The sequence below is a fragment of the Penaeus vannamei genome, chromosome 2 (assembly GCF_042767895.1).
Source record: "Penaeus vannamei isolate JL-2024 chromosome 2, ASM4276789v1, whole genome shotgun sequence".
NCBI lineage: Eukaryota > Metazoa > Arthropoda > Malacostraca > Decapoda > Penaeidae > Penaeus > Penaeus vannamei.
This window is the reverse complement of record NC_091550.1, coordinates 19,726,809-19,739,308: the sequence shown is the minus strand read 5'-3', so window position 1 is coordinate 19,739,308 and position 12,500 is coordinate 19,726,809. Positions and strand designations below refer to the sequence as shown.

At 36.1% G+C, this 12,500-nt stretch overlaps 1 protein-coding gene across 1 annotated transcript in view; it reads right to left on the bottom strand.

The window, feature by feature from the left end:
• LOC113811330 (actin nucleation-promoting factor WAS) overlaps nucleotides 1-12,500 on the bottom strand; it is a 30,327-nt gene that overhangs the window by 3,435 nt on the left and 14,392 nt on the right. The gene's annotated exons all lie outside the window — the stretch shown is intronic.

Below are 12,500 nucleotides of genomic sequence, written 5' to 3'. Positions count from 1 at the left end.
ATTACAGATATGGATTGCATTGACAGAGATGATAATGCTTTGATTATGTAATTTATGATATGGATGGTAAGAAACGCAGATATGTGATTACGGGATTGGTTGACGCAGACATGACATGACACGTATTATTGCTACATTACAGACATGGATACAGATATTGGACAAGGACATGATTTACTTATACATGATGTTGTGCTAATAAGACACAGACATGACATGGACAAGGACACAGACATGGACAAGGACACAGACATGATTGCCGACAAGGACACAGACATGGATAAGGACACAGGATATGGACAAGGACACACAGATTATTAATATATGACAAGGGACACAGACATGACATGGATTGCTGACACAGACATGGACATGGGACAAGACATAGACACATATTGATTGCTGGACAAAGACATAGACACATACATAGATTACTAATACGACAGACAAGGATACAGACATGGATTAATTGCATTGCTGTATATGGACGTGGATGAGTAGGTGGGACATCATGATGGGGGCATTCCCATCTATGTTGTCAATAATGTATCACCTATAATCCACAAAACTAATAGACTGATTTCGAAGTAACATATATTCAGATACTGGCAGTAGATGCCTATTTTATGATCATAGAACGAAGAAACTCTGAAGTTCTGAATAAACGAAATATGATTTCATAGGCATTAAATATACATGTGATTGTGACAGATTTGGCCGACCACAAGAAGGTAATGACATAGACTGTGAGTTCTTGTTTAACTGTCTATGTTCATTTGCCTTTCTGTGCCTGTGTTTCGTTTCATTAATGATAAGAAAATGTCAATAACTAAAAGAAATAATAATGGTTACGATGACGACGACGACGATAGGGCATAATCGGCGGTTTCAAAAGCGCAGCAATGTGCAGGAATTACAAGCACAATAAACTAATAAAAATAACAACTTACGTCGATTCGAATTGATGGAAATGAAAAGTTCAAACGGATAAGAAAACTTTGCAGATTTCCTGCGTCGAAGACCCTTAAATGTCAAGTCGTAAACCGAAGATATGACCAGAAAATGAGTCTTAAAATAATGGGAGCGGGAATTCCAATTTGTTCTCCAAATCTGAACAATTATTCCATAAAGAAAGAGAATTTTAAGTTTTAAAAAGTCAATTTCTTCTCGAAATCATTTAAAAATCAATAAAAGTTTCAACGTTTTAAAAGTTCCAATTCATTCTCAAAATCTGAAAATAATTGTTACCAAGCAGATAATAAATGGATAATATGGAAAAGGCAATTTCTGAAGCTGAAAGTAGAAGAGGACGTATTGTTGAATAAAATATATTATTCAGTGCAGAATGACTGACGACTATTGAAGAAAACGAACTCGCCTGGATGAAAAAGGACTTGCGGATGTTGTCTTTGGTGCTGTAATAAATTTGGCAGTGATCTTGTACCACAAGTGGCGGTGGTTCCGTCCCGTATACATCTGCACCACAGCCGTTGCTTGTGCCTCCTGTGTGGAGGAATGCAAATCCAACCAGTTCTCAACGTATTACAGCCATGAAATTAAGCAATGCAACCATGTTTATGAAATTATGGTACAATGAATTGTGCTTAAGGAAATTATAATGCAACAATTTAATACAATTTTCTTATGCTAGACCTTCACGTTTGTAGGAAGTCTTAACCTAATCCGACTTCAGTTTCAAAAATGTAATGTTCTAATCCTCTACGTTATTTGATATATCAGTTGATTTCAAGCGGTGGTCTCCTTAGTAGGGATTTTGTGTCAAGAGTGTGGTTCCACATTTTTGAAGCATACAATCGTTAAAATCACTGATGAACGAATGCAGTTGCTTTTTTTAGTGTTAGGTGTTACATCAGCTGATATTTGTTGATATCTAAAAAGCTGATTTTGCAAAACAGGGTAGCAGTATAATAGTCATTCATTTTGAAGTTCAGTATGGATAGAATGCCGAATCACCTGGGTAATATCTATACGAGCCTCGTTTAGGTCACAACCCACATTAATACATGATAATAACTATCCAAGTCTCAATTAACACCTGATAACGGTATACTTGGTGCAAAAAATTCTTATGATAGCTCACAGCCCGAAATTGTTCAGAACTACTTTATAGAGCCAATGTAAATCTAAATATTGCCTGTAATCCAGTCTTCGACTTCTTTTATACCTTCACCCCCCCACGGGCCGCCCTTCGCTCACCAGGACACCGCAGGTCGAGCATCTTGAAGACCGCCTGACTCTCTCCTCCGCTGAGTTTGTTCGACGGCTTAGGCGTCGGCTCCGTCTGGCCCGCCATGGCGACACCTTGGTCCTTCCGTAGGGCTTGGGCCTTGTCCTTACCATTCCTCTTGATGCGAATTTTCTTCGACCATTTAGTAGTACCTCGCTATACCAGGGGTGCCGACTCACCCTATGAAGAGTGAGATAACAGAAAGTGATAAGGTCATTAATTCGTGCAAATGTGGTATATCTGGTATTCACATGGGTCTAAGATCTATTACATTTTTATCCGCATTCCATAACAACAAGAATAGTTTCGACTTTAAGTGTCACGCAACCAAATTGTTTCAGACACACGCGGCCTTACCTTCCATTACTTGGTTCCTTCACAGATCACGTCCTAATTTTCTTCTTTACAATAATTGAGCTATAACTAAAATAAAAATGTCTAAATTTTCTACTCATCCTTAAATGTTCATAAATAAATACAATGATAAAAATATTGTGACATGTTTAAGAATGAAAATGTAAGGAAAAAACGCTAAAAGGATTTAAATGTTACTAATATAATGACCTACCTCACTTTCATACAGATTCATACTGCTGGTCACGCCATACTATACGAGTTATTATTGTGAAACTCGCATTTCATGCACAGCAATAATCATATGATATCAACAGATACACGTGATGAGTTGATTACTCATCTTTTTCATGTGCTGCTTTACTCTGCAGCCATGAAAAATATAAATCATATGATATTTTTGTAAGAAACAACGAATACCACATTATTCATGATTATACTCTCTTCAGCAAAATACTTGACTGAATTAATGCAATCCCTACATATACAATTTCCACAATATACAAAATAGAAAAGCACAATAGAAATATTTGTAAAAGCCATCCCAAACTGATTCCATCGATTATAACTTCCCAAATTTGCCTGACAACAGTTTTTCTTTCCTTTTTTAATAGCCATAACTTCAATAACTCCACTCATACTCATCATCAGAATCCAATACTATGGGACTACGAAAAGATTCCCACTTCATCTATGGGATTTATGTCGCTCCCTCCAGGCACCTTGGTAAAATGAATGTTCTTGCCTCTACTGAAGCTATCAGTACCAACCACACCAAACTTTATCTGGGTCGATATATCCCGGCCAATTGTCAATTCTGTATAATTTACAGCAACGATGTAAAAATATATATATATATATATGTGTATATATATATATATATGTGTGTGTGTATGTGTGTGTGTTCATGATGGGTAGATAGACTGATCCTGTCGTTTCCTTAAAATTTGAACAACAATCTAGAGAACGTTTTTCGAAATCTTAGTAAAAAAAAAAAAAAAAAATATATATATATATATATATATATATATATATATATATTATCATTTAATTTGCTTTATTGTAGAAAATATGTTGTAATCTCAATTTTCTATTGTAAATGAATCTAAGGTCACGTGCCCATCTGTGATCTCACCTTAAAACGACTAAGATAACTAACTTCCGTAAGCTATTTTAAATCATATTATCAATGGTAATTGTCACCAATAGCGACGCATCCCCCTCCACAGAGCATTCAGTCGAAGTAATTATGTTTTCCTGCAGAAAATCCAATGATTTCATCGATTCTCATTGTTCCTTCATGAATGAATCATTCAGTAGATCGAGTACCATTTCTCTATCGACGATCTTGATATGATAGTCCCGTTAGCAGGAGGGCATGAAGTTATATCAGGGAAATTATGGGGTAAAAATGGCTTTAAATAAGAATAACGATAAAAAATACATAAAAACAGAAAAAAAATCGGCTAATGAAGTTCTACAGACGTAACCACCATTTTGGAATTCTATTTGCAGCACCAGGATTGTATGGTTCAGTGATTGGGGCTTAGCACTACGCAACCAGGTTTGCAGAATGCCTATAGCCACCGAATTTCTGGCCAAGTCAATGCTCAGGGCAATTTTCTGCGACTCACAGTGTGCTCTGGCTTTGAACGCACTAGATGAAAGGTGCAAGAAATATTGCAAATGACAGGCGATAAATGTGACGTGCAAAAGAACGAGACGATATACGTTTTGTGTGGTACCATCGCATGTTAGTCCCCAGGCATGATCATATGACCGCCCATAAAATCAGAGACAAGCAAAAGTGGATAGATAGACCTTGGAAAGCTCCTGCTAGGATTTCATACATATTTAAAACTTTCTTCAGATACTCTGTCTGACTTGATTAATTCTCAACGCTTTAAGTCAGCATGTTACTCATGACCGGTTTGCGATAGTAGTTCATCTATGGTTTATGAAAAACAAGAACAAGACAGTGTGTGATATTGTGACTGGAAGAATCGTGGCTGGAATATAGATTGTACTGGCAGGTCAGTGCCAGCCTGTATTGCTGAATAGAACTATGCTGAGAGGGGGCTTTGGCAAGAATTTTGCCAAGCGCTGTACTGTTCCTCGTTTAAACGCCATATACAGGCCCTCTTCAGTGATGCCAGACATGTGGAAATGTCTCTTTATAAAAGTACAAATCATAACAGTCCTTGATGAGCATAGAAATATTAAAATAACACAACGAAATATACATACTTTAAGTTTAAAAGCAATATTCCCACCAACACCTGAAAGAGATAACTTATGCACAAGTCGAGGAGGAATTTATTCCATTGACGGTTGGTAACATATTGAGCGCACAATCTAAAAACAATCGATAAATGGCGCCGTGATCAAGATGGCGCCGCATCAAGATGCAGAGAAGTAACAAATCTTCCAAACATCTTAACAAAGGCTATATTTTCTCTTATATTCATAGCGTCTCTAAAACAATGACACACACACTCTTCCGATTGACAGCCCTTTCATTCTACTGCGTTATCAAAACAAATGAATATCCTGAATTAAAATATAGTAGCTTACCTATTCATACATCCTATTTTTATGAGTTAATTATACAACCATCGAATATGATATCAACAGAAGAATGTTATAGAATTTCAGACTTTTCACTTGAAATATTCAGTATTTCATAAATAGCAGATATATTCTCGATTTAGATAGACGAGAAGTTTAACAATAAGAGGTAATTTTTTCTATCTACAATCATTTATTATTCATAGCGAGTCTTATTCCTATAAACTCTGATATCTCCTTTCGTGTTCAGTTACTCAATTTCTTTTGAACATGATTTTAAGAAAATTACAGAATCAGATACCAGGGAAAGTATTTATCTGATAAGATATTGCTGAGTTCTTAATAGCGCCCGCATTCGAAGATTGTGACCAGTACGGTACGCGACCGACGCCGTTGCCATGTTGACGGTACACCGCTTGACTTAGTGCGCGCAAGTCAAGCTTCATCTACGGAGGTCGCTTGAGAAAAGCAAGCGAAGCGCTTGAGCAGCGTTGAAAAAAACGCTTTGCGAGATTTCAGGCAAGAACTTTCCGGGTTTAAAACGCTTTATGTAAATTATAATTAGAAGAATATGTTTAACACTTGTACATTATATTCAGAGTGCCATGTAACAGCGCCTGTCAGAATAATGCATGAGGTATGGAGAACTATGTAACTTCTTCATATCATCTGATGTCTTGAAAGATATATTTATGTTGTATCCTAAATTTGGAATGTAGTATCACATGACCACATATGCCGGCTTGATAGATAAGTAGATAAATAATTGATTGTTCTTTTCTTTTAAATGATCGACAGCTTGCCCACGCCTGTACAGTTAGCCAGGGTGGTAAATAAAGAACTAAACTGAAACCCAGGAAATCTAACCCACCTTCGGTGAAACTCTACGGGGAATTCGAGATGGTCCTGCAACTCAAAACATATTGACCAATAAACCAACCTAATCTAACAATTTAAGGGGACTGTTCTGTCTTTTTTCGGCGATTTTGCCCATCTTGCCCTGAAAATTTCGCGAATATAGGGCAATCAGCGGCAAATCTGGAAGAATTGCGTAGACACTGATGTATGCGGAAAACCTGAGCAGGTATATAATATCGTTGTGAAATAAAGGTAATATATCACGACTATCCACGGCGATCGGATAGAGGTCCAGGGAGATGTGGACTCCCAGAGTAATAGTCGCAGTTACTTTACAAATAATTTCCAGAATACAATTGTATATTGATGGTTGTAGGAAACTGAAAAATTCCTCAATGGCTACTATCGAACTATAGTTCAATCGTATTTAAATCACGACTTTCAAGTGGATTTCATAATAGAGATAATGGTTCTGAATTGAAAGTCACTATGGGTCAATCAAGATTATAATGCTACATTTATTAAAAGTACACAATATATAGTAAGATATAAACCAATACGTGATATAGGAAATGGACGCCGCCATCTTTATAGAGCTGTAGCAGTTAGAGTGGGATAGAATATGGCTTAAGCTGCAGCGCCTCATATTTACCACTAAATGACAAACATAACGCTACGCTTGTTCGTTCTGTTGATCATCTTGTTTTCCTATTATGAAAACAACAACACCGCTTAAAAGTAATTCACGTGTTACTATGCCCTTTCGAAATATATTTTATTTAATTATTAGTATATGCTGTTACACATTTATGGTCTTGTGTCTTCATTGCTGATATTATATTTCATTTACGTGTTTTTAACTGATTTACAGCATTATTTAGAATCAAAACAGTAGATGCTTCACATTAATTTCGCGTCGCCAGATTGACAGCTCATTGGCCCGCTCATTTTGAGGTGGAACGGCAGTAAAAAATGTTGCGTTTCCAGTGTTGTGTTGATTCTTGGCATATTATTACTATGCAAGAAAGAAGATAGTATTGACTTAGGTAATGATCCCTGTGACCTGGGTCCATCAAGAGCTCCATCGCCGAAAGATTAAAAAATCGAAGCAATCCAGAGCGGTAGGAAAACAGAACAAAAGTTGGTGCTCAGATATAAAGGTATTTTGTTTATTATTTTACGGTGTGAATGCAGCTCTATCTTGCCATACATACCGAGGTGAAAAGAATGTGTCCCGGCGTGTTAGGTGGAGCCAGCGTCAGCAAAGAATTTAAATTGTTATATTACGCTGTTTTATTGGTAAGCCACGTTTTTGAGCGGTTTGAACGTAAAGAATTGATAGTTTTGCTGAAAGTGTGGGTTGTCTGCAGAGGCTTTGAATTCTTTGGCATCAGTCCTGTAGAATTTCAAAGACGGCGGTAACGTCCGTAGAGTTTCATTGGCCGATTATAGCATTTTTTGTGCTAGTTTTACCTTATCCTTTATCGCTATTCTTCTTATTTAAGCCTGTTTTACCATTATTGCCCTGATATACTTATACTCGCTTCAACGGGACGTCATCAAGATCGTCGATGAAGATATGGTATTAGGATTCCAACGGTTTATTCTGGTGCAGAAGAAAACTCAAGGATCCATAAGATCACTGCATTTTCAGCAGAAAAACATCATTTTTTCTCGATCTCTGGAGGCGTGTCGTTCTCTGTAACAAATACCATGTGTAACAGCATCCACTGATAATTAATAAATATTGTTTTTGGATAAGCAGAGTAACACATATAGTAACACATGAACTACTTCGGACATCGCAGTAATGAGTTAGGTGGTCTGCGTTGTTATTCTTGAAAGGTAAACAAGATGCGGACAGAATTGAGCGGCGACTGCACGTTATATTTTCGTTATTTAGCGGTGACTGAGGCGGCTGCAGCTAAACTATGTTCTATTGTCCTACTTTATTTCTTCCGTTCTATAAGATGGCGGTGTCCATTTCCTCTATCTACGCGCGCGTCGGTCTCTTTAACTTATATACATACGTGTTATTCATATACAAATATCCCGATGTAACAATACTAAAAAGCCCTGCTTCTCTCATCATATTTATTATTACAATCCACATTCCCTATATTCCAAATTGCTAATACCAATACTCACTTTCTTGACTCATTATACACAGTATCATCATCGTCAGGACTGAACAGAGCATCCTATATTCAGGTTCTTCATTAGAAAAGTTTTATCCATCAAGGAAAACGACAATCTTATCCATGACAACGACACTTCTCCAGGTCCAGCCAAACACAATGCAAATACAAGACTAGGTCACTGGGGAAACAAGAATCATGTCCAGCCGATCACAATGTAAATACAAGACTGAAATGGGGAAAACAAGAATCAAGGGTCCAGCCAAACACACAAATGGCAAGACTAGGTCACTGGGGAAACAAGAATCCGCTTCGCCCAGCTTCCTGACAAGAGGTTTCAGGACTGTTCAGGTTAGAATCCAGCTCGTTAAACTGTTTATTGTTCTGTTGAATCCAGTATTTATATCCTAGGTTGGTCAAGACTGCTATTTTTTATCATCAAGTTTATTTTCTTTGCGAGATTCTCTGTTTTTGATTGAGATTTGCAGTGTGGGATGTATTCAAATGTGATTATGAAAATGTACCCGTCTTCAGTTGGTGCTTGTATCACAGACACGCACGTACAACATACATACGTGTATGTGTTTAAATAAATATGTGTATATGCTATATATTTTTGTAAGTATATAATATATATATGCATTATATATACTCATTTCCTTTAGATGAATAAAAGTATACGTATATATACGTGTGAGAAAGAGAGAGAGAGATAGAGTGCAGTAAGACTAAAGAGTAAGAGAGGGTGTGTGAAGATATCTGCTGTGAAGTTTACTGGGACACACACACACACACACACACACACACACACACACACACACACACACACACACACACACACACACACACACACACACACATACACACACACACACACACACACACACACAAAGAGTCAGAGACAGAGGCATAAAGAGACAGAGAAAGAAAGAGAGGCAGACAAACAGAGAGAGAGAGAGAGACCCTGAGAGTGGCTCTAGATCCAGTTATAAATCGTATGATTTAGTTATTACTGTAGTCTATTTCGTGCGTATTATAGTTTCATTTCACTAACCGCAATTATAACGAAATTTAATAGATAAATTGGGTTACCTATGTTTTCGTTTTTATTGCTGTACAGTTTGTTAGTATTGTGTTATTCGTATATATTCAAGTTCTTTTTTTCATAAATCATTCATGTGATACTTTTAATTGTAAATTCTTTATTCCAAATAGTTCATTTTTTCGTTCACAATGTGTTTATTTTTCACGTATTTCATTTATCATTAGGGTCTGAAATTGGCCAGATATTTGCCAGTGCCACAGTTAGAGGGGGCTGCCCGTGCCCTCACCCTGTGCTGACTCAAGCCACGCCCTTGCCCTCATGACTGCTGACCTATACAATCACTCTACGTCGAGGCTGCCTGTAGAAGTGTATCTCCTCCTGCAAATAAAGCTCCCCTATCGTTATCAGATAAATATAAACATGTAGAGTGTTGTATAATTAGTCATATCACATCATATCATGCATATCATATTATAGTCACGTCATATGTTATATCATATCATGTTATATTACATCATATCATAGAATGTGTCTTATGTATATCATATCATATCATAAATATCATGTAGTATACTACATATATCATATTACATTATATATCATATCTATATATACCAGTGGATAAATTCCTGCTGAGCCTATCCACTGCCTGGGTTCATCTCCAACGCGACATTGCCCATCTTCAACTCAACATTGCTCCTTCCGGCAAGAAAGCAACCAGACCTTCTCTTCAACTCATCGTTAGACGAAAGTGGAAACCTCGTAAAGAGACGCAGAGATAAAATCTGTCTTGGTTTTGATTACATGTTGGTAAAAGTTGACAAGTTTGTAATACCTCGGTAGTTTGGGCAGCATCAAATCAAAGAAGTGTGTGTGTGTGTAAAAAGTGCACGCGATTTGGCAAATATATATATATATATATATATATATATATATATATATATATATATATATATATATATATATATATATATTTATTTATTTATTTCTTCATATATATTCTATTTATAATAGTATATATACATAAATATATATATATATACATATATATTATATATATATATAAGTTAATATTATAATTACTGTATATATACACATATTATTATACTAGCATACAAACACATCATCATCACATCAGTTATATAACACATGTACACACACACATACATTAACATCAACATCACATTAGGCAGTACATATACATGAGTGTTATGTATACATAAAGAAAAAAAAAAAAGAGAAAGAAAAGAAAAGAATACACATACATACAAATACAAGAGATATGTGTGTGTGTGCAGTGTGGTGTATGTATACATATATATGTATACAGAGCACATTACATTATACATGATACACATAAATATATATATGAAAGACATGAGTATATGTGTATGTGTGCACACACACATATACACAAAAAAAAAAAAAAATATATATATATACATACATATACATGTATATATAAAGTTCATATAAAATTATATATATGTGTAAATGTGTAAATTATATGTATGTACATACATATGTATGTATATAAGATTCTATATATATGTGTATATACATATGTGTGTGTGTGTGTATATATATATGCATATATATATATAAAAAAAGGGAAAGACATGTATATATATGTATATGTACATATATATACATATATATATATGTATATATAAATATGTATATATATAATGTATATATATACATTACTTACATAATGCACACACACACACACACACACACACACACATATATATATATGTTATGGTATATATGTATATATAAGCATATATATAGTTTAAATATAAATGTTAAACATTATACATAGAAATCGAAGGCAGGAAATTTCATCATAGAATAAACACTGTTTATATTAAATTTAGCAATGATACATGAGCTCGAACAACATATTTTGATTATGGAAAGGTTCATATAAAAGACTTTACTCGAAGAATATTATTTAATGATTATTTGTAAAAACAAAGGAGGTCCTTATGTCTGCTTGGCGTTCGTCTTCTTCCGTTCCGATCCCGCTAATGAGGTTTACAAGATTCGAAGCTTGTGCCGTTCGCGTACCAGGCGTTTGAAGCCTGTATTTGATCGTGGATTTAAAAGGTAATACGCAAGATGTAAGTGAAATGTTGATATTATTATTGCTTTACCGACTTACAGCTTGGTGTTTATAATCCTAATGTTCCTTTACCTGTTATAATGTTTTCAGGTATATTTTCTAGCTCACAGCTGGTTCATTTTTCGAGTTAAGTTTGTGTCAAAGTGCGCTTCAACCGAGCATGAGAATCTTACTTTATGTGATGATGCGTTGGTTTGTTTATGCTCCTAAGTCGAGTCCAGAAATGTGAGATATGTGCTGAAGTTGTCAGTCTGATCATGTCCTTCCTGTGAAAGCCATTAATGCTTCATAAATCACTCAAGCGCACCAGATGGTTCCATTTCATTCCGTTTTCTTCTCTTCGGGGATAAGGGGATGCTCGACTTGCAGTATGTTCATCATTTTCAGTATATTTTATATTACATAATACATTACGTCATAGCATAGAATGGATATATTGAATCAAATTGCGATGATTTTTTTTTATACAAAACAGCAATATGGAGTCAGCGAAACACCAAGGAAATTACGGAGGCTATACCTAAATCTACAGACTAATGATACACTTCTCGCATCCCTAATTTGACTTTAAAAGACGCAGAGGGGCGTGTCGCCGAGAGGGCCTCCCCTTTCGGCTCTGCCTGGCTCTCCCTCCTCTCGGCCTATGTGGATCCTTGTATGACGTCATGAGCAGAGCCGTGCACACTCGCATCGCTGGTCTTCTGCAGGTCACATCAAGCTTATTTGAGTAAGTGGTTTATCGCACTTGGGAGCTGTCAGTAACGATGGTGCCTTTTGTCCATCATTCTGATAAATGCTGGTGTTTTAATTGAACCTACAGCCTCGGAGGGCGTTGCCAAAATTTTAGTAAACTGAAAGTTGTTATACTTCATACAGCAGTGGCAAGCACTTAAGCTTATCGAATTGTGAACAGCTTTACAATTTACTTGTTATTTGTTCAGCGTGCTAAAAACGAGATCCCGCGCACCTCTATAAGGAGTTGTTTCAAGTCGGACTCGGGCGTGGAGGTGTCGACGTGAATCACATGTTGGAAGTTCGTTGGGTGGCTGATCGAGCTCTTCTTTCTAGGAACTAAAGCTAATGTGGTAGGCTGCTGTTGAGTGAATCGCAGGCTTGTTGTCTAGTCTCCCCTTTCTTTTCTTCTTTTTTTTCTTTTTTCCC